Genomic DNA, 23,767 nt, shown 5'->3' on the forward strand with positions numbered 1-23,767 from the left:
GGTTGTCACTGCCAGATTTGAAAGTATTCAGCATCTTGTATTCACAATGGAAACTTATGAAGAATAGATTTCAGTTCTTCTGAGTGACTTCTGGTATTTTGTACCCTGCCATCAAGGTAACCTGTATTCTTTTCATTCTGACTTCTATATGCAAGATGCTGAAGAAGCAGTAGGGAAAAACTGGTTTGCACTGGGGGAGTTATGGCAGATGGCACAGCTTGCATGGATGTCTTAGCAACCAGTCTGCAAGCTCCACAGCACCCAAGGTCTGTATGCACTCGGGCCTCCCAAAAAATGTGCTGTAAAGACCTAAAAGACCCAGCAGTGTTGACTCTGAGAACAGCAGTGATTTTCAACAGTCTCTTCTTCTGTCTACACTTCCAGTGCTCAGTCAGTCTAATTACACCTGGGTTCTTGCCCATCACATCATGAAATGCTTCAGAGGTTAAAGGAGGGGAAGAAAAAAATCAAACCATGGTCCAAACCTCAGGAGGAAGAAGGCAGCTGTCACGACAAGCTCTTACCAGAAATGGTATGAAGAAATCTTTTTTGCTAAATCTTTCAAATCTGTAACCAGTTCAAAGACACCTCACAGTCATCCTTATTAGAAGAGTTGAAAGAACAAGTGAAAAGCCTTCAACGTAATAAAAACATAATTAAAAGCAGTGACTGAGTAACTGTGTGCGCTGTGGCGTATTAGAATTTTGTATGTTTAAATTATTCTTTTTGCCTTCACCAATGGTAAAAGAAAGTTCCTTCCAAGGTGGTAATTCTGCCCCTATATTAAAATGTGAACAACAGGAAATTTTCTTCGTTGGATTTGGATTGATTCCCATCATTTGTGAACAGCATTAACATAACGATAATTCATGATACATTCACTAAATGTGCTACCACTGTGAGTAAGAAAAGACCTAAAGAGCTCTCAGAAGGTAGTTTGCTCTATAACAACATGGTGTTTTTTTCTTGAAGGTATATCCTTGGAAAAAGAGTATGTGAGAGCAGAAAAGATTTAGAACAGCACTGCAGTCCCTTGTATAGGACTTAGAAAAGTGACACCCAGCTATGCCATTCACCTGCAGCACAGCTGTCAGTAAAGTGAACAGGACAGAGTGCTGCTGCAGCTCTTGCATTGAACAAACACCGCAATAATGACAACATCTCCGTTTTCCTGGGGACACAGATAGGGCTGGGGACAAAAAGTAACCTCCAGGATGCCAAGGAGGGTCTTGGTACTTCGCACAGCCAGCTCTCCTCCTGAACCACAGCAATTGCAATGCCTAACCCAGCATGGCCACTTCTCACCGGTTTCAGGGAAAGATGTCGCTAGGCACATTGCCAGATGGCTTGTTTGGGTCCAAATCACCTTTGGCTGCTGCCCTTGTAAATTCCTTCCCCACTCATCCCTTGTGCCATCTCTGCAGGGGTTTCATTACAAATCAGTCTTTTCCACTTTTTAAATGCTACCAGTGAAGATGACTTGACATTCACAGCCTCTCTGGCGCTCCCCAAACCTCATGTTACACCTGAACATTTTCACTGCCTGAATCTGGCCTGTTCTTCAGCTTAAGGGAAAAATTGAATGGCGCTTAAGTTTTGGAGAAAGTCTGGAGCCTCAAACTGTAAATTTTTCTTGCGTTATTTGTCTTCAAGGTCCATTCATATTTTACTTTGTAAATGACAAAACAACGCTGCTATTTATTAATAACAATGGTACTCTCATAATTTTGATTGAAAAACAGTGGTGTAGGGGTGATGATTGCTAAATATGACTCCTGTGTGTTCCCCAGGGCCTGCACAGAATGAGGCAGAGTGCAATTCTGGAATCTCCCCAATCCTCCCATGGATATCAGCAGCTGCCACACCTGGAGTCTGCAGCAAAGCTTCTTCCTCCAGAGGCCAAGAGCTGAGCCTACTGTTACCAGCAAGGTAATCATGTTTCCCAAGCAATAACATGCACTTTCTAAGAGCAGCTGTTTAAGATGGCTCGGAAGCAATGAGAAGAACGTGATTCAAACTTTGCTTCAGGAATCTGTTTTGTGCGTGTGGTGGGGAAGAGCTACTTTTTTAGACAAAATGCCAGTCAGAAGTTCAGTATTGTTTGTGATTCATGTTTGTGTTCTAAACCTAATCTCCTTGTGCACTACTTGTTATTTTTGCAAAAGGATACAATAGGGAAGTCGTGCTTCTTCAGCACAATTATTAGGCTGTTTAAAACGCAGCAGATGCATCTTAAGGCCCCATAAGAACAATTACATGAGAAACCAAGCAGCCTCGGGTTTGCACTGCAGTTAGGTGCAATGCTGATTCCTTCTGCACTCAGAGGGCATGGTGCTGGGAATGAAAGGAGCACAGCTGAGGAAGCTGCACTGAGCGCAGTGCAGCAAAGGACTTTTTTGCAGCCTGCTAATGCTGGCCTTGCTACAAACTGGTCTGCTGTTGCCATCTACTGGATAAATCCTACTGCATTCGAATTTGACAATGAAGAGAGTGTTCTTATTAAGTAAATACTTGTGGGGTATGTTTGGTGTGTTTTTGCAGTTCACTTCTATGGGATCATATATGATGTCCTTCTCCCTTGGGTAGCTTTCATTTGCAGTAGGAGCATTAGAAAAATGATTTTGATTTCTTAAGAATCCCATGGCTAATCATTCTGTAAAATGTGAGAGCACATAATATTTTGGGACAGGTAAAATCTTATGCTTGCAATCAGCCTATAAGCAGACAGATTGCTGGTTGCCAAAGGCATCCCTAGCACCATGTCATCAGGTCACAGTCTAAGCTAGAAGGTGTAATTCCCATGGCATTAAATCTGGTTCTGGTGGCTGATCATTGTATGAATCTGAGCTAACAGTGGCAGAAAGGTTTTAGAAAACATCTTTGCTGTTGACAGGGTTTTAAAACCTCATACTCAAAGTAGAAGTCAATGGGGTGTGAATCCACCCACACCAAAGCTGAGAATATCAGGACCCGTGACTGCTCTGTCTCTAAGCTCCACTTACACTGTCTATAAACAGTCCTGTAACATGCCTTTGAACACCAGAACAGGGGATATTTAAGACCCTGGCCAGAGGTGCTGTGGGCTTTTTCAGGTGGCACAGGGAATTATCACTGCCACTTCACCAGGTGGAGGGGGTTTAAAGGCAAGACGTGTTAGCCTGTGCTTAGATAGTTAACTGGTTTCTGGTTGGCTCAGTATAGGGACAGATGCAACTCATATCTTCTACAGAGCTAGTACTTAAACATCCTCTGTTAACCTGCATGTTCTGCTTCACTGGCAGAGCTAAATATCTTTCTTTATGCTGATCCATTGATTTCATGCTAGCATAAACAGGCCTCAAGCATCTACTGTGGCTTGTAAGTCTTCGCACATAAAACAACAGACTTGGCAACTCTCTGTGTCATGCCCGTCTTTTGAACCCCATTCATTTTTTCTTTTACTACTACTTTTCTTGTAGATATCAAAAACTGCATCAGCGTATGTTTTGATCCTGCCAAGAAAGCTAATTAATAGGTAACTGCTGCTCAATTCAGTACAAGTGCCTGTGACCTATTTTACCTTTCATGAGGGGACAATTTTAATCAATTACCCATCCACAGATGTCTTAAACTACATCTTCAAGGCATACGTATTTCTCTTCAGATGCCTATCTTGGCATAGCTAAGATGCTATGGGAAAGCTTAGAAGTATTAGCCTGCCTGCTGTTTTCAGTCTCCTACTTTGTACTGGGATAACAATGTGTTCAGATGGGCTCTGACAGGCTTTCGAACATCATCTCTCCAAGCAGGCCTGTTTTTTTCTGGTTAGATGTTAGAGAAGGCTTTCAACAGTACTCCTTGCATGGAGTTACTTAGCTGTTTAAGTGGAAAGTGGCCTGCCAGCTTCTACGAGTAGAAAGGCTCTCAAGAGTTTGTTGTACCACTGATAAACACTCCCCATTTAAATCTTGGTGCTGTTGTGTTTGCTAAATATGAATTGACAATCTAAAAGTGCTCTTAGAGCTAATTGTCTGATTTCTTTGATGCATCAGATCATTACTGCAAAGAGATCTGTTAGTAGAAATTTACAAGAGCAAATTAATCCTGGGTACATTTTAGAAGAAATGATTCTTTCTTCAGCACTGTTATCTGCACTCATTTATCTAAGTAGATTTTTGTCATATATACAAACTGTACCTGGGGTTTTGATCCCATTACAGCTAATCTAACTGTTCTTGTGGTTAAACAACAGCAGCAAATCTACAAGCAAGGGTTTAAGTCTGCAATCAAATACCATTGGACAAGAAAGACATGGAGCTGTTGGAAAGGGTCCAGAGGAGGGCCACGAAGATGATCAGGGGGCTGGAGCACCTTCCCTATGAAGGCAGGCTGAGGGAGCTGGGCTTGTTCAGCTTGGAGAAAAGAAGGCTGTTGGGTGACCTCATTGCAGCCTTTCAGTACCTGAAGGGAACCTATATCCAGGAGGGGAGTCAACTCTTTGAAAGGGCTGATAATAGCAGGACAAGGGGAAATTGATTTAAGTTGAAAGAGGGTAGAATTAGGTTGGATGTCAGGGGGAAGTTCTTTACTAGCAGAGTGCTGAGGTCCTGGAACAGGCTGCCCAGGGAGGTTGTGGATGCCCCGTCCCTGGAGGTGTTCAAGGCCAGGTTGGATGGGGCTCTGGGCAACCTGATCTAGTAAATGTGGAAATTTGGTGGCCCTGCCAGGCAGGGGGGTTGGAGTTTCATGATCCTTGAGGTCCCCGGGTCATTGTGTGATAACCATTTCCACTTACTAAGATTTAGCTGTTTCATCAAGCAAACTGCTCAGAGTTAAATAAATAGTTTCTGAGATACATGCATAAATTCTGCATGTTAAGCATGCCATTCTCATTGCCTGATATCATTCAGCTCCTGTTATGATGGACAGGAGTTTCTGCATGCACTCTTTCTACCACATCTGCCCATTTCTACTTCTATTGCTGACTAATTGTTTTGGCCCGTTCAAGATGACCTCTGGAAAGTTGTAATCTTTGAAGCCAGGAGTAAGAGCTGAGTTCTCTACAAAGACATCTATCATCTAAGAGAAAAGGATGGAACCAAATAATCATATTTCCTTCCCTGAAAGAGGCAGGACCCCACCCCTACTAAGTCCTACTTTCCAGCCTGGCTGTGCCAACCCAGCTAGGTTAAAGGGCTTCAGACACCGTATTTCTGCAGGCTATCACTTACTGTAGATTCTTATGCTGAAAGTCAAGGTAATTAAAATGTGTGCGTGTAAAACTATTTAAAAGGATCAGTAAACTGTGACAAGTTTGAGTTTACTGCCAAGATTTGATCCCAGAACTACTGCCTGACACAATGCACTTGTCCAAAGGGACCAAGATTCAAGTGCCATAAGCAATGATGCTTAGCAAAAACTCTAGAATGCTTTTATTCTTTGGTTATGCTTAAAAGATCCAACTAATTTATTTGGATGTCACATCACTGTGTTCTAATATTTACATTTACATTACATTTACTTCTGGAAATCTTACAATGTATTTCTTCTCAAGATTAAATTTCCCTGTCCAGAACACATGTCAAAAAAGCCCTCCCAGACACAGAACATGCTCAGGTAGGAAATGTGCATTGGATTGTAAGAACATAATTCTGCATGGGATCTGCCCACTGAAAATTGCAGGGACCCCTCAACTTTTCTTCCCCCAATCTTACCACCTCATCTTCAAATGCACGGGGCATTCAGTATCATTTGCTAATTATTTTGATCCTGTCCTATTCTATTTAAGCTTTTGATCGCTATGATGTAACATTTGGACAACTTGTCTGTTGCTTTGCTTAATGCTTTTTGGGTTGCATCCATACTGCTATTTGACGTGCAAGTTGTATCGGTGAAATTCTCAAGGCATGTCCCCAATGTGTCTGTTGTTATTTTGCCATTTGTGATGCCCTAGGTTGGCCTGCCCTAGTTAGATCTCTGATGTAGAGGACCTGACTTGCCTCATATGGAAGCCTGCACTCACTGCAGAGTGGCTCAGCCTATCAAATTCCTGCTGTAGGTTTCTACGGTTCTGCTCCATAAAAAAGGTCTGACGTGGCCCCTGGCAAGTTCTGTTTCTTCATCAGTGTGAAAAATATTACTTTTAATACTATTTTAATATACTGCTGTTTAATTTTTTTAAAGTGTTCAAAGCCATTTGTTTGGTTTTAATGATTCGTTTCCTGATATTCATTGCTTCATAGTGGCCATTCCTGGAGATGTTCAAGTGCTTTGTAGGTGTGACACTGAGGGCATGGGTTAGTGGGCAAGGTGGGGATGGGTCCACTGTTGGATTAGATGACCTTAATGGTTTTGTCCAACCTTAATGATTCTGTAATTCTACACTAGAACAGTATTGTTATCACTGCATTTCTTCCTTCATAAATAAGAATTTGCCAGCTCTCCTTGCTAATTTTTCTGGTGGTGCTGTCCTGTGGAGCTTCCAGTCATCTCACCAAGGAATGGTGGAGGGAACTGCTTTACCTGAATTGTTACAACAGGCATCTGGAGAAGGCCAGCAGAGTTGTTTTCTGCACCCTGGGCCTCAGCCAGCACACTCTGATGGCTGTTTTCCTACAATGACATCTCATACCATGCAATTGCTACTGGAAAACAAACAAGAGGGACTGCACTTCTCTCCCACAGGTGACTTCTCATCCTTTGCAACATCAGAAGCAGAAATCTCTGCATATCCAGCTCTATTAGGTTCAGTGCAAGCTGGTTTATGTACCTAAATACCACTGGAAAGCTTGGATGCAAGCTGTGCACAAAAAGTGAAAGCTTTCTCCCAGTGCTGCAGAGCTGTATTTCCCCTAGGACAACAAGGACAGTACAAGAAATCAACTCTCCCCAGTTGGAGCAAGGCTTCTGCAGCTTGTATGAGCTGTCACATGGCCTGCAGGACAGGAAGGCCCTTTGCATCAAAGTGTAACTGCTCTGGGAGCACCTCTGCAGGAAAGCCAGAACAATGGAACACCAAAGTAACCTTGCTTCTCCAGTCAGATTTGGGGACAAAATGGAGGAGGAATGGTGCTGGCTTGATGCCACAGTTCTACATGCAGTGGGGATGGGGAAGCTGTGATAACATGTCTGCTTGGATGAGGCTTTAAAAACACAGCTCTCACTTTCGTGTTATTTTTTCAAGCGTTACATAAGGGTTCCCCTTAAAAGGCCAAAGGCAGATGTTTTCTTAGGACAAGGAAGTCAGGAAGAGGCAAAGCAAACAAGAACATCAGATAAGTCTGGGGGAAAAAAAAATAATAAAAATAATAACCCTTGGCTAACCTATTTTCCCCCTCTTAAACAGTCAGGTTTAAAGCACGCTGCAGAGCTCTGCCTAGTAGGAAAGTAAGGACCACTCTCTTTTCTGTCTTACTGTGGTAACTCGAGAGGTTCCATCCCCTGCCAGCCAGGCAGCCTGCCAGCTCCTAACACAGCACCTGCATGTTGGCAAAACATGTTTGCAGTGCTCCTTGGGTTCAGGGATAGGGCATGCCACTGTCATGCATAGGAAGGGTCCAGTCCCCAAAGACCATGGCAGAGGCCTCATCTGTGCCTTGGGCTCAGCTGGAGTAGACCTTGTGCGTCCCTCCAAGCATCCCGGAGGAGATCCAGGTCCGGCCGAAAGCTCCAGGACTTGCGTTTGGGGATTTGCAGTTGGAGCTTCTTGTCACAAGGTGGCAGGGACGTGACACTCTCGGGCAGACTCCGGCTCAAAACCTCACCACTTCCCTTACCTAAAAAGATGGGGAATGATCAGCAATTCTCTGTCATTTTCTTTGCCACTGTCTTTGGGATAGCTCAAAGGGAGAGCAAGGGGTTATTATAAGCTTCCATTTTTCACCATTCCACACTAAAAAAGAAAAGAAATAGCTTTGCTTCCTTCTGCCTGAAAGCCATGGTGATACTGGAGAGTGAAGAAGCCGTGTTAGCTCTGACCTTCCCAGTGTGGATGCACAATTCCGGGCTTCTGCTAGCAAATTTTTTGCACAATAATAGGTCCAATTCCTTCCTTTTTGTGTCCTTCCCATAGCTTTCACATTTTCAAGTGTCAGGAGTTGATGTGAAATTACTGCTGTGCTCTCTAAAGGGCATTGCCTACCCCATGGCAGGGAGTGGAATGCCACCCAGTAATGGTAAGATTTGTGTTAATGAGCTACCAACAACCTGCAGGTAAATGCTGAGTTAATCATTGGAGCCCAGGCTGATCATTGTCTCCTTATGCCTCTTTCCTGGCAGTCTTTAGAGACAGGATTGTGAGATTTTTAATCTGATGTGCATGCAGTGAGAGATTACTTTGCTGTCATGCTGCAGAAAATGTCCCTATCGTACAGCAGGAGGTAACAGTAACAAATTGCTGACATACAGATTCAGCTTTGCACAAATAGCAGCTCAGGATGCCTGCTGCTCCCTGGGTAGTAACCAGACCACTGCGAACGAGAAGAATTGGCACAGGAGAAGGAAATGAGCTGAAAAACACATCCAAGTACAGCAGGTAGCATTATAAAGCAATTATCCATAAGATGCCGTTCACTGAAAAATATTTTGCTTTTCAAGCTCAGTACAGCAGTGCAGAAGGTGTTCTTGTGGGTCAGATGAATGTGCTTCCTGATGCTCTGAGATGTTTTCTTTGTGAGCTGAAAATCACATTTTGATTTATGTCAACAAAGAATAATTAGAAGTTTTGCTTTCTAACCAAAGCACAGACTGCTACAGCCATATGAGTTCAAGCCCTTACCCCCTTCTTGGGGGGGTAATGAGGTACTTCACGCTCCTTCCTGCCATCTCTTTTCTGGCAGCTTTTGCTCACTGCTTTCAAGAGAGTCCTTGAGTTTGGCTCAGGTTTTTACCATCAGTCCCTGGGAAAATCCATCCCAGCTCCAACTGTGCTGCCAGGGAACACCTCCAGGTCTCTGACAGAGCTCTAGAAGGTGATTTTAGTTCCTGGTGGGTTTTGGACAGAAAGGTCCCACCCCACCTCCTGGGGGAACATCAAAGAAATTATCAGGAGAAAGTGAAGGTCTGCTACATACCCTATTTGCTGTGGTAGTTTGTTGCTTTGGTTTGGGTGGGTTTTTATTGTGGGCTTGGGTTATTTTTTTTTCAGTTTTAAGCACAGTGAACTGAATCTGACTGCAGATTTCTCAGCAGCTGAACACACTGAAGTATTTATTCCTGCTCACATTCTGGAGGAAAAAACTCCATTTTACTGAATTCCAAATGTTCACATCTAGGCTTGAAGTCCAACATCTGAACTTCATGGTGGAACCTTTGAGATCTATAGGTCAGAAAAATAGACTGATTTGAAACACTGTGTTAAGCCACCACTAAGTGCATTTCTCTGTTCCTATGAGCCCTGCTCCTCTGGCTGTTCACAGCCACAGCAACTGGAAAACTTACTGCGTGAGAGAAACAGCACTACAGAATGCCCTCTGCCAGTAAATGGGAAAGATGTGTATGTATAATAGAATCAGAGAATATCCTAATTTGGAAGAGACCCATAAGGATCTTTTCTTACACAGAAAAGAAAGGAGTTACTCACAGCTAAGCCCAAATCCAGTCTTGAGGGATTTTCCTCCAGAGGACAGAGGTAGCCTGGGGTAACAGCACCAGCAGAGTCAGGGGTGTGATTTGCTGGAGCTCTTTCTGCCTTAAGCCTTTCCTTTGTACTTACTTCCTACCCACCATTTTACATGGCAGGTTTCTGCAGGTACCAGCACAGCTGAGAACCCCCCCTGGTGGGTTTAGTGCCCAGGACAGACAGACGGATGAGCTGTGTTTATTTCCTCATAACAGCTTGTCAGTTTAACAAAGACAGCATTGTAAAATCAGAGGAAAAATGCGTCAGACTTAGCCACTGCATGCATATACTGCACTGAAGAGGAATTCATTGCTCTTTTCCTTTGACAGGACATCCTTAGCCCATAGCTCTGTTTTCACACCACTAAAGCTATGTTAAAATCATCGAGGGGTCAGATGCAAGCCTGCAGCACTGCGGCAGTGCACCTCTAAATACAGGCTGGCTGCTCTTCGCACTTACACAAGGGTGGGAAAAGCATCTCCAACAACAGACTGCTGGGTTTATTTGGCATATTCATAATAGAAAAATGGGTGCTGAATAAAAGATTCAGAAAATGCATTTATTGCCTGTGATCATGCTGCCAAATCCCAGCCTATAGCTACTTGTACACTCTATACTGGAAAGTTGGTAGACCTTTGATTTTAGCCTCTCTTATTCCCTGTGTGTCAAATTCAATTACGTGTTTAGTCCATTTAGAGAAGGCATTTCCTCAGCCATTTTCTTTCATGTTTTCAGGGAGAAGCGTGTGCTTGCAGAGCGCAGGCCGTGTGTGGCTGCAGGTCAGCACTCTGCAGGGTCACTGCAGGAAGCCCCCTCTTCTCCTCTTGCTGTGCTGACACCAGGGGATGGGGCCGTCTAACAGATGAAGCTCGCAGGATTTGCTTTGACCGATGCCTGCATGGCTTCAGAGCTGTTTATGGATGTAAGGCTTGTCGTGTCTCTTCTCCCAGACACCTCGCTGCTGTCACAGCTCAGCGTTTGCCATATGTTTCAGCCCAGTGCTCGAAGGTATGTTTTCCGCAGGGTGTGATGGAATAAGACTGCTTAATTCTTGCTTGGCGCTGCATCCACAGACGTGTGCACTGTTCCCAATGAGGGGATGGGGATGGGTAGTTCTTTCATGTGTGAGAGGGAAGTGAGGGAAAGGATTGCACCACTGTACACTGCGTTGTGCAGCCTCATCTTGAGTACTATGCGCTGTCTGGGTGTCGCAATACAAAAAAGGCATACAGCTATTACTGCATATCCAAAAGAGGGCTACAAAGATGTGAAAGGATCTGGAGGACATGGTTTGAGAAAAGCACTGAGGCCCCAGAGCAGAAGAGCTGTGAGGAGGCCTCATGGCAGCTGCAGCTCCTCACAGGGAGCAGAGGGCTGTGCTGAGCTCTGCGCTCTGTGACAGCGACAGGGCACTCTGAATGATAATCCGGCTGCTAGCAGGAGGTTGGCCCAAGCCCAGTGAGAGGCCTTGCCATTCTGAGTGCTTGCCATTGCAGCTTCTGCCTCATGCCAAGGAGGAAGCAGGGCAGCAGCAAGGAGACTGTGAACCTGTGCATCTTGTCCTCTCCCCTGCAGCCAGAATGTCTTACAAACTACTTTCTTCACAGCAAATAAATATTTGATGTAAGGAGAATTACTTCAGCCCCAGGTTAGCAAAATATTTATTTCATAGCTTGGAGCACACAGGAAGTCCAGCCAGTTGTTTTCTTGCGTCCATAATCTTGAATTTATGGCTGTAATGCAGTTTTTGGCAGAAGGAGCTCAGGCTCAGGCTTGCTCACCGTGTTTTACCATTGAGAAAAGGAGAGTGGTGAAGCAGTTTGCCCCAAAAACCTCCCAGTTGTTGCACTAAGGTTGCCCAGTCCCTGCGCTTCATCTAGGTCCAAGACTGCTTCTTGATAACCAGGTGCCTCTTGGAGGGAGGAAGGCTGTCCTGTTGTTACAGAACATAGGGCAGTACCAGGGCTCTGGAAATAGGATTTGTGTTCAGCATCAGGCAGCGAGAAGTGTTTGCAGCACAATCTGAGGTGACAACTTGGATCCCAATATGTTTTAAGGTTTGCAAGGATCTCTGTGCTTGGGTCTGGGGCTGAATTTCATAAGAAAGTGTTTCCAGGTATTTCTGTTCCCCTTTGAAAAAAATTCCTTGGGATTCCTTGAAAATTCCTTGGGACAGTGCTGATCTTGGTAGGTGAACGGTGTGACCTGCTGAATGGTCAAGATGATTTTAGTCTTTGGAATCCCTTGTTTTCTAAATCGTAGTGCTGAGTGACAGAAAAGCACTTAATAGTCTTTCAGGAAATGCTGATATATTAATGTTTGCAAGAGCCACTGCATCCCATCACCACTCTTTAATGCTTATTAAATAAAAAATCTCAAACAGGTCATTCCCAAGTAGATCTGAGCAAAGTAGAGTCATCTCAAAGTAAAGTTCGTTGGCCTCCTGGGTGCACTGGGCTTGTGCATGCCTTTATCTTTGTAATGATTTATGTGTGTGATATGGAAGGTGAAAGGGAGCCGTTTGAATCCAGCTGGAAGATATGGGATTTGTATGAACCACTTACCCCGTGTTGAGCTCTGGAGCTGCACATTTTTGGAACAAATGAAAAGTAAGCAGATAGAAGGCAGAATTGATGTGGGTGCCCTTGTGGTCAGCAGCTTGTCTGCATCTAATCTATGCAGATACTTCAAAAGCAAAATGTTTTTAACAGCAGCTCCCTGGAGAATAAATGATAGAAGAAACACTGAAGCTGTTTTTCCAGTCCCTGTGAATCTTGGTGTCATTGCTGTATGTGGAAAGAGGGAAAGTTTTCTTTGCACAAGTGCTGTATGCTCAAGAGAGGCATCCCACTTGCTTTCACCTTGGCAAAGATAGCACATTGCTGTTTTACTGTGGGAGGTACAGCTCCAGGAAACTGAAAGCCCAGGATTTATTTTTTCAGGAGTTCATTATAAATGGCTGTGACTTACAGATGTGCTTTCAGTCCAGCGATGGATGAGCACACTTTGTCCTGGCTCCCCATCTCCCAGCTGTCTCTTCTCCACAGTCAGAGCCAAACCTGGCCACACTTCTTTCATAGCATGTTTTGGAAGGAGCTTATTGACGGGAGGAGGCCAGAAGAAGCTGTACTCTGTGGCTAAGATACTCTCTTATGCATCAAGACATTTTGATAATGTCGGCAACTTTGATGGGGAAGAAAGTGAACAAGTGTGTAGAAAAAAAGAAAGGAGGTATAAATACTTGTGTCAGAGTTCATTGCTCAAATGACTTAATCTGCCACTGAAATAAGGGTCTGGAAATGTTGTCCACATCAAAGGAAATGTACACTTTGATGGGTTTTGGAGGGTATTTTTCCTTCGGAAAGCAGCATGTGGTAACAGAGCTTCTGACATGCCAGTAATTCAAAGGAGACTTTGGCATCCCTGCTGTGAGGCTGAATGACAACATAATACAGTTATTAAGGGGAGGAAAGGAAGTCTCAGTCCGAGGTCTTCTGCTCTTTATAGTCTGTAACAACAATGAGCAATGCCAAAAAAAGACTCATACATCAGGCAACCTTGAGTTTCTACTGTAGCTCTCAAATCGGAATGATAGTGAGTAACCAGAGGATTTGAGATGAGAATTGACCTGCTGAGTTTTTTGCCAGCCAGACGTTTGGAAATGTGTGTTTGTTCCAGAAGGGATTAAAAATAACATTATCTTTTGTTTTCTTCTTGGTTTTCAGCCTAATTAAGATGTCCAGTTGGAAATCACTGGATGTGTAGGCTGTGACCCTCTTTACTCCCACTTCTTCCACCACCTCCGTGCTACCCTTTTCCAGATAAGAATTAGCTGCAGAAAAGGAAAAATGGGAGAAGAACCCATAAGCAGTTAGACAGTGCTTTTGATAAATTGAAAAGGACGTGGGAAAAACTACTTTCCACAGTCAACTTTTCATAACCTGCTTTATTCAATAAAAAATGAGGTGTGAATGCTTGACATAGAATTCATACTTGCAAGTAGCACAAGGAGAAACGGCACCTGAAGGCATGGGGCTGTGCTGTCACCCGATCTCTGAAGGTGAACTTCAGTCCATTGCTCTCGTTGTTAGTGACAACCGATGGCGTTAGCTGCTAGAGAACATGCTGTTGGAGGAGGCGTAAAATGGATTCACACGCTCTCCGTAGGCACTCTGGGATAGCTCAGTAACCCTGGTGTGAATTTCTAATCCATCGTTTGGGTCTCAAAATCAAATATATATATGTATATATATGTATATATACAAAAGAGGGGGGATGGGGAGGATGTGATGTATTCCCTTAATCAGATTATCGCTGAGGTTCAAAAGCGTTGGGTTGTGCTCTGCCTTATGCGTGTGAGAACACAAAAATGAACAATGGTGTGAGCCCAACTCTGCTTTCCTGTGCTGCTTCTCCTTCTGCCAGACAGAAATAGCATGAAGTGGCAATGAGTTTCAGTGAAAAAATATGCTTTTTTGATGTTGGTTTTGGTTTGTTTTTTTTTAACAATTAATACAATTTGCATGAATTTTAATTTCAAAATGTAACATCTTATACAACAGTATCTGAACTTCTGCTGTGATTGCCTTGCTAATGGAATAAGTAAGTTACCACCCTTTCTTTGCTTTGTTTAGTTTAGTTTTGTTTTGCTTTTATTTTATTTATTTCCAGAAGTCAAACAGCAACCAAACCAACAGCTTTGGAAAAGCATAGACATTTATAAAATGGCAGACAGCCTTATATCTGTACAATAGCTACAGAAACACAAGTTAGGCTCCTTAGGTTTTCCCAAGCAGTGTGTTGTCTTGTGCGCTTTCTTGTCTAACCAGAGAGAGTAATGGAAACTGTGAAGAAAAGCTGTTTAGATAAGTGTTTGCCATCTAGTTTTATGATCTTTTGGAGCAATCTGCTACATATTCCTCTTGGTGAATAGTATTTTTCTCTATAAAGAGTTTGGTTAAGGCACATAACTTCATATTGCACTGTCAGCCCTATTTATTTGCTCCTGGAGAAAGATGTTAGTTGTCTTCGAACATGGAAGGGTCTAATTTCTTATCAGCTTTACCGAGACAATCTTTTTTTTTTTATACTATTTCACCAGAGCTGAGTAATGGCTGCACGCTGGCAAAACTCATAACCCAAATAATGACAGCGTGTAGGACTCCAAACCACAACGACTTGTGGAAAATGATCCCAAACTAGTGATCTCCATTACCCTGAACACCCACATTCAGATATACCAATCTCCTAACCATGCTCTGAGATGGAGCCCTGAGGGGTTGCGGGCACATGCTGCTTTGCCCACATTACCGTTGCAATACTACAATGGAGGGACCTGGAACTGGGGAATTTTCTGGTGCCAGTTCAAAACTGTAATTTGAGGACGACCAAAACACCTAAACTTTTGGGTGGGTTTCCACACGTTTGCTTTGTCTGAGGAAAGAACAAAACCTAAGAAAGCATTTAATTTCAATGCTTTCCAAATGAAATTAAATTTTCCACTTCGATTCAAGTGAAACGGGCTTTTAAAAGCAATTAGCTCTGCTTTAATTTAGCTCCCCTCCCTCCCAGTCAAAATATTCAGTTAGAATTCCAACTCAAAAAACTAAAAAAATATATTAATTGCAGAAGCATTCTAACACATGGCATAGAGGTGAGGAACTGGGCATCCTAGACTGCAGATTTGGAGGAAAATCACTGCTTGGGACTATTCATGGTTGGGAAAGTTCCTGTTTTAAAGACTCTCTGAGGAGTGCTGATACCATCGGCCAGCTGGGAGTCTGGCAACATAACACTGATTCAACACTTCTTTGGGTTCCAGCTGTTGCCAGCCCTGAGAGGACATAATGGTGCAGAACATATAAAACTTTGATTTAAATATGCCATATAGAGAAAATGAACAAAGCAATTGCTGTTTCATTCCACGCCATTAAGCAGTAGACCTGACACCACTGCAAAGTAATAATTACCTGGTTGTGGCTGTCGTGCTGTATTATCAGGAGAGAGGAATGTATCAAGAAATATCGGGTGGCTTCGAATATGACTGTTTTGCAAAAATCCTGGCATGTTTGCACAGAATTCCCTATGTAATAATGGTGAGGGCTATTTGCATGACATGCACAATGAAGCCGCAATGAGGGGACGTTTACATTTTAATTACAGTTATTCAAGGGAATGTTGTTCTCCTGATTTAGGGGTGGGTTGTTGTTTTTATGAAATGATATTTGCTGACAGCAGGGAAGAAAAGCAGCAGTAGTGCTCCCAGGTTTCAGGAAACCTGAGGGCAGGTTTGTGTTCTGCCACTGATTTTTACACAGCCTTGAGCAGCTGGCTCTGCAAATTGGTCAAGGCAGAGCCTTGCTTTGGCCATCTCATCTCTCCATGAGTGATCACCAGGACAGTGAGGGCCAGGTCTGCCTGGTTCCTATACCATCAGTTGCAGAAATGTCCCTGGAGCACATCCATTGTGTCCAAAGTGTGGGCACAAATGCTGGTGTCAGTCTCTGGAGATCTTCTCATCTCTGAGGCCCATATCTGGTCTTGGGGCATCCTTTGGAACAGTCATATAAAGACTGTGTGTGTCAATAAAATTGTGCAAGTGCTTAAGTCCTGAGCTGCATCCGTCTGGGTAAGGAGCTTGCCTTTTGCAGTGGTGTAGCTGAGCGGGAGAGCAGTGGCTGCATTTTCCTTTTATTTTTGACTGCTACATCAATCCCAAAGGCTGAATGCCATTACGTGAACTTGCAGCATGCCAAGTATTTTCTGTGTGATTCCTTTCAATGGTGTTGACAAAATCTGGCACTTTTGGATATAAACTGCTAAAGCAAGTAGTGCTGGTATCTCTAACAGAACTTTCTTACTTCTTAAAGGTTCTTATTTTATCCTGGCAATGCAGTGTCCATAATTAGCATCATTGCCTGTTGTTTTATTTTAATGCATAACCAGAAGCTGTTAATTAGGTAGCAGTAGGAGAACAATAACTGAAATTGTAGGAGGGAAGCAAAAGGATCGGTATTCATGTGCTGTTGTTTGGTTTTTTTTCTAATTTGAGCTTCTCTTGGTAAACAGGTAGAGAAAAAGAAAAATACACCCTGAAAGAGTTTTGTTTTCTTCTGGCTACTAAATAAATGGATTTATTTGTACCCACGTGAATGCTACAATAACAACTGCCCTCCTACTTTAGCATGCTAATCATGCAAAAGATGTTAATCAGGCTAAGTATTATAATACCTAAGGGAAAAGAGGGAGAAGATGTGCTGCTGTTAGGTAATGCACAGACCCTGCCCGGATAAGCAAGGCAGACATTGAGTCTGGGAAAGGAATACAGCACAATTCCTGCTGTTAGCATACAGTGGGAAAACTGTTTTAGTATGGTAGGGCATGAGAAAAAAGATCAAAACTGTATATTTTTTTGGACAGTTTCCACAAAGAGCCTTTTGGAGCGGACTGACAGCAGTCAGAAATTCTCATTGAAGTCTTTGAGCTATTTTAAGAGAAGGAAAAAACTTCTAGAGAAAGAGAGCTTCCATTTCTCCATGACCGTACCATTGTTTCAAACCCATGTGCCTGAGTAACGCTCACCTTGATTCAGTTGGGAGAAATGTTTCTTTTCTACTGCTGCTTTAGTATAGTCTGTATTTGCACGCCAACAGAACATCTCTCATGAGACTGATGATTCAGAATGAAAATAAAATCATTGGTTTCAAACTATACAACAGCCATGTTAGAGAAAGCTTTTACCCGTAATTCAGTAATGGATGACACAGTCTCTTCCAAGAAGGTAACAGAATCAAATGCTTTATCTCTACTGTTATAGCTGTTAGTGCAATGGATGTTTAGAGACTATCCAGTGAAGCATAACTGTTGGGATGAGATGTGAAAAAATGCTGGGGGAAAATTGTTCAACTGACAGCGATGAGGGCTTTGGAAAGTGGTTTAATAATACTTGACTGCATTTAGGGGTGTTGTGAAATCTGGTTTCTGCTTATAAAATGCTTTGCAGTTTTGAGATGAAAGCATGGACATTATCAGAGAAAGACTATTGAGAACATTGTCCCGCAGCTAGATGTCATCAGAAGTGTCTGATCTGGTTTGTTGTCCATGAGACAGAGCCTGCCTGGGGATGGCCAGCACCACTGAGGGGCACACGCAGTCTGTATTCAAGCAGATGACAAATCTGGGGGAGAAAGGATGGAGGAACTTGGTTTATTTGAGGAGAATCTAGACCTGTGGCCATGGGAAATTACTAAAACTTCCTTTTCACCTTAAAAAAAAAGTGTTTCATTAGAAAAAACACTAACACTCTAGCACAAGAAGTTTCACTGCTGGCCAGTCCTTTGCTCTTCACCAGTCATGTTCCTACCAGACTCTTTTGGAAGGTGTATGTACAGGTTTATGTAACCCCAGCTGTACAGCACATCAGCTATAGCATATGGGCATCTTCCTGTGGGACTGGGACTAATCTGGTCTCTTGACCATGTTTAAAGCTCTGGATTCACACCTGGTGAGCAGGTAGCAATCAGAGCAGGGTTTGCACAGATACACATACCAATTAACATCAGCCAGATTAACAGCTGGCTTTTCTCTGACACATCTGCATGGTGCTTTGCTTACGTGAGCAAGCCAGGTGCTAGGTGAGGGATTAGGAAAACTAAAGTAGTATCAGCAGTATCTTTGAATTCAGTGTGATTTCTGAGATGCTTTTCAGTTTGGTTTCCATTTGTGTGTTTTTCTTTTAGGAAAAAAAAGTCATTATGGTTTCTCTCCAGGAAGGTGAAACACTTTGCTAATATACAGTGCCTCACTCCATACTCGTGTGACTGACTCATGGGATGGTGTGGCCATACCTGGCCTTACAAGTTGGGATGTTGTTTGCAGCGTGGGAACAAATGCTCGCTCTTTAGTCATCTTTATTATTGTTTCTTTCTTCCATAATCCTTGGAAAGGAGCCCTGGCAAGTAATCCTGCCTCTGCTTCATGCACTCTGCATGGAGCAGGGATAGGCAGTGTTTCCTTAAGAGCTGTTATCCCACGCTGCCTGGTGTTCCTGGAAGGAGGCTCACCTCCCTGGGGTGACTGCCTTTGTTTGGAGGTAGCCCTGCCTGCCATGTGAGTGGTGCTGCCTGTGCTGGGGGATAGGAAGGCTCCTGTTCTCTGTGAGCTTCCCCTGAGATGCTTCTGGCTTATCTTTTGCATTTTAACTGGTGTGTATAGATAACAAACAGAAATCTGCACGTTTGGTTCTCTAGAATTGCCGAGAGGCTCCTACCACATTTGGGACTCCCTAAGTCCACACTCTGTTCTGAACCAGGGCTGGGGCCAGACAGCTTCTGGGCAGCCAGAGCACATGAAGAAAATTTCCAAGTTCTATAAGTTCTAAAGCCACCTAGCAAATGCTGCATAATGTTAGCCAGCCCCAAAGCCACCTCACTGGAAATAAGAGGGCAAAGCAGCTATGGGTGGCAGCTGAAGCCTTGGTGCTACCCAGTTGCATTCTGCTCCAGAGGGGTTTGGGCAGCTGGCCAGGCACAGCTGCTCCTTTCCACTTTATTCTCTCTAATAAATGTGCACTGGCAGTGCACCATCTGCCTTATCACCTTTTAAGGGTAGGATCCCTGGGCAAGGCAGTCTTCAGGCCCAGCTAGGTTTGTGCTGACTTCTCCAGATAAGAGCAGTTCATTGCAGTACTCAGCTCAGCACCTTCCTAAGTCCCACTCATTTTGAAATGGAGAGCAGGAGCAAGTTCAGGGGAGCAGATTAGCCAAGAGAAGTCTTCTGCTATCTGTCTTAATTAAGCACTAATAAAATCTGTCACAGACTCTCCACTGCAATTATCAGCAAGCCAATGGCACACAGCATCTCAGTCAATCCTTTTCCCCTTGGGGTCTCTGCAGAACTGCAGGCTTGTCCCAGTCATGCTGATGCTGGGAGGCCCTCCATCAGCATCAGCTAGGCTCTGCTCGGTGCTTCCTTGTAAGCTAAATGACTTGTGATATATGGAAGCAGAAGCATTAACCAGCAGCGTATCTCCCACGTGCTAAAAACAAGTAGAAAGGTCCCACGCATCTGGCCATCCATGCAGCAAAAGGTATCTGTGAGCAGTAATCAGTTATCTGCCCCTCTATCTGTATGCACAGACCTTGTACCTTGTTTGCTCTATTGGTACTCAAGGACATTCCCCTTTGGGGAAATATGGTGAAGCAGAGGTTAAATGTTGGATGAGTGCATGCCCCCAGGAGTTAGAGCAAAGCTTAAATCATGCCACTTCTTGTGCTGGACAGTAAAATGCAGATTGAAGCTTTGGGTGGAGGGAACATACGGAGAAAAAAAACGTTTCCAGGACTGGAGACTTCCACTCTTGGGAACTGGGGTGTTTGGGCTGAAGCATCGAGCCCAAAGGTGGAACCACGTCATTTCCATGGGAGGGTTCAGCGCGTTCCAGATCTGTCTCTTTAGAACCAATGCGGAGGCAGAGCTGTGCGTGCAGAAAGTGCTGCAGAACTATAGCCATGCTTTTCCATCTGCACAGTGCATGGTGACTGTGACATGATGTTCCTTGTTAGGCAACTCAGCCAATATTTAAATTAAATATAGAAAGTAAACCCCAACTTACTGATGCTGTGTGAGAATGGAGAATTTTGTAATGCATGAGCTTTATTCAAATGAATTTTTGCTTCTTTCCCAGCCTCTGTCTTGCCCATACCTCAGGTACCCCAAGGGCAGTGCATGGTCAGTGGTCCTGGCAGGGGATAGTACTGTCCCTGTGATAATAGATAGCCTTTGGTTGTCACAAAGTGAGGTTTCCTCCAACACCCAACGTAATTAGGTTCAAAACTGGTGCTAAGCCTCATCCATTACTTCAAGATGTTTGTTTAATTTTCCATGCTACTTAATGTTCTATTAAAAGTCATCTTCTTAAATGCTTACTAAAGCAAGCCAGAAGCACAGAAAACTGCTAATATAATTAGCAGTAAAAATAATTCCAAAAAAGAATTACTTCATTAATATGAAAACCAGTGTAAATTTCATGGAGCTGGTTTGTTTACAGGTGCGGCTATGTTAATGTGTAATGACTTGTATGACCAGAGACAGGAGGTCTTGTTTCTCCAACAGGAGCTGCATGGGGAAAGGCAGGTTTGGCTTCTTTGAGGGATTTATGGCTATTGTTTATTGCTTTCTCCTCTCCTCTCCTCTCCTCTCCTCTCCTCTCCTCTCCTCTCCTCTCCTCTCCTCTCCTCTCCTCTCCTCTCCTCTCCTCTCCTCTCCTCTCCTCTCCTCTCCTCTCCTCTCCTCTCCTCTCCTCTCCTCTCCTCTCCTCTCCTCTCCTCTCCTCTCCTCTCCTCTCCTCTCCTTCTTTTCCTCTCTTTTTCTTTCCATTTTTTCATTCCTTTTTTCTTTCTTTTTTTTTCCCCCTTCCCTTCCCTTCCCTTCCCTTCCCTTCCCTTCCCTTCCCTTCCCTTCCCTTCCCTTCCCTTCCCTTCCCTTCCCTTCCCTTCCCTTCCCTTCCCTTCCCTTCCCTTCCCTTCCCTTCCCTTCCCTTCCTTTTTCTCTTCTTTTCTTTTTGTTGTTAGACACACATGACATTCTCAGGGTCCAAGATATTTTTTCTTTACCAAATCTAGAACAGTGAAATACAAGTAATGTGTTATAACCTTGAAGTTACCTCATCCTTCCCACCACATAATTGCCTACTTTATACCAGCAATGTCCCCGGAAGATAATTCCTCTCCACAAGAAACAATTCCTTCTTGTCATCACTGCAAGCAGCACTTTTCAGCTGTGGCAGCATACTGTAACTAAGCAACAAACAGCATCCTCAAACAAGAAATCGAAGTGTAGAGGAGAAAAGCCCCACTGTGCATGTTATAGTGCAATCCAGTGAACATCTCTGCAGCGTGGCTATTTCTTCATAGTAAAAGGAACTACAGTTTGATGTGGCTTGAAAACAATGCCGCCCTTGGAAACATAAGGGGGTTTGCTGCCTTTTTCTTACACCAACCAGCAGTAGAGCTTGTCCTGGCTAGTCCCAGACACCACCAGAGCAGCCATCTGGGCTGAGAACATTGCTCTGGCTTTCATCTTCTTCAGATGGCAGTGGAGAACATTAAGACTTGAGTGGAAATGTTTTTTGCCCTGAGGATCAGCCCCACCGACCAAAAGCTGAAGAAAGCACCATTTGGGCACCAGGAGCCAGAGCAGAGCTATGGCACAGTGCGTGGAAATGTTCTGGAACCATAGGTCTCAAGTACTGAAATCTTCTATGTAAGAAAAAATTACTGTTGTGCTTGTAGCCATGAATCTTGGAGGGATAGCGGTTGTTTTATTTCTTCTGTTTTTATTTTTTAATCCTTGCACTTAAAATACACTCTTTCCACTCTTTGGCTATAGGCAAGTGACAGTGCCAGTCTCTGCAGCTGTGTCTTAACCTTCTCCTTCCACTTCTTCCTTTCTCCTGATCCCATTTTCTTCACCCTCTCCCAGAAACACTGCCTCAACTGAATGGGCCAAAGCACAATTTCTTTTTAATAGGCAAGCGACTTTTAGCTGGTGCTTGAATTATGACCTAACATGTATTTCATTATAAAAGTCATAATAACCTTTTCATTTATTCCTTGTTCTGTTTTTAACACATTTATTAATGAGAAAATAAAGTTCGTTTTTAATAGAGTAACAGCACCTAATGGGCAGAAGCACTTGAATAACCAGCTGGATTGATAGCTCAGCAAGGCTGCTGTAACTAGGAAATAATACAAGTATAATGAGACATTTCTGTATCTCAAATCAGGCTTGTTTGACCTATTCTCGAGATGTTATTCAAGATGTTACTTGTATAAGCTTGGTGCAAGGCTGTATAAGGGGGCAATTAAAGCCAAGCAGTCTTCTGTGGAGTTATATTTAGAAAGTCTCTAGGAATGTATTATTGACTGCAAAGTTTACCAGTAAGTTACTGGCATTTAATGAAGATCCTCTGGTTCAACAAATGGACTTTGTCAGCGAGGCATTGCTTGTTCCATCGTGTTCTTGAGTCTGAGAACAAAAATCTCTCAGACTAGGCCATTGCACTCCCATGGTATTTTCCTGTGATTTTGGTGCTGGGACTTTGCAGCTTTATGGTCACTGTAATTGCCTGGAGCTAAAAAGCAGAATGTGCATGAAGAAGAGTCCCAGTATGAAGATAAAAACCACAAAAAAATGTGGGTTACTACACTTGTGCAATAGCAAAGGAATATTTGCTTATTTACATTTCACTGTGTAACCTATAGCTTGAGTGAGGCTGCTTCTCCTGTTCATGCATGTCCAAGCCCTGTGATTCCTGTTGCAGTGTGATTTCATCACTGTGCCCCTCAGAAGCTGCTCCTTTTAGTTGTTCCCTGCAGCTTAGCAATCTGAATACATCTGAATAATGTGATGCTACCTCAGGCGTGTGATTATTTCCCTCTTCTCCTCATCCTTTTTTAATTCATAACTTATTACCTTTTAAGCTTTAGTGCTGGCTGCTCCTTTGGGCTGGTCTGAAAGTGGCTTTGCTTTTAGCTTTGTGCTGGACATGATGTATATGACAGGGTTCGGGCAGAAGATGATGCAGTGAGTAGGAGTTTGTGTGCCATGGGGATGAGAAGGCTCATGGTATTTACAGGGTTGGACACTTCTACTCATGGAAACTCTTCTGTCCTCTTGGGGATGAGGGGTTAATGATGATACAAGGAAGGTGACTACACCCCAAGAACTGCATTCAGTTTTTTGTAGCTCACTACAAATAAGACACTGAGGCCCTGGAGTGTGTCCAGAGAAGGACAACGAAGCTGATAAGGGGTCTGGAACACAAATTGTATGAGGAGTGGCTGAGGAAACTGGGATTGTTCATTCTGGAGAGGAGAAAGATCAGGGGAGACCTTAATCACCCTCTACAACTGCCTGAAAGGAGGATGCTGTGAGGTAGGGGTTGTCCTCTTCTCTCAGGTTGCAGCAATAGAATAAGAGGGAATGACCTCAAGTTGCACCAAGGGAGGTTCAGGTTGGATATTAGGAAGAATTTCTTCTCCAAAAGGTTGGTGATGCGTTGGCACAGGCTGCCCAGGGAGGTGGTGGAGTCACCATCCCTGAAGGTGTTCAAGAAATGCATGTGAAGTAGCATGGTGGGATGCAGTTTAGTGAGTGTGTCAGTGATGG

At 43.6% G+C, this 23,767-nt stretch overlaps 1 long non-coding RNA gene across 1 annotated transcript in view; it reads left to right on the top strand.

The window, feature by feature from the left end:
• Positions 1 to 392: 392 nt before the first annotated feature.
• LOC140250789 (uncharacterized) overlaps positions 393 to 23,767 on the top strand; it is a 41,235-nt gene continuing 17,860 nt past the window's right edge. Inside the window, exons 1-2 of the long non-coding RNA XR_011903274.1 lie at positions 393 to 532; positions 1,791 to 1,929. This is a non-coding gene — a long non-coding RNA (uncharacterized lncRNA). The remainder of the gene's footprint in view (positions 533 to 1,790; positions 1,930 to 23,767) is intronic.

The sequence above is a fragment of the Excalfactoria chinensis genome, chromosome 3 (genome assembly GCF_039878825.1).
Source record: "Excalfactoria chinensis isolate bCotChi1 chromosome 3, bCotChi1.hap2, whole genome shotgun sequence".
NCBI lineage: Eukaryota > Metazoa > Chordata > Aves > Galliformes > Phasianidae > Excalfactoria > Excalfactoria chinensis.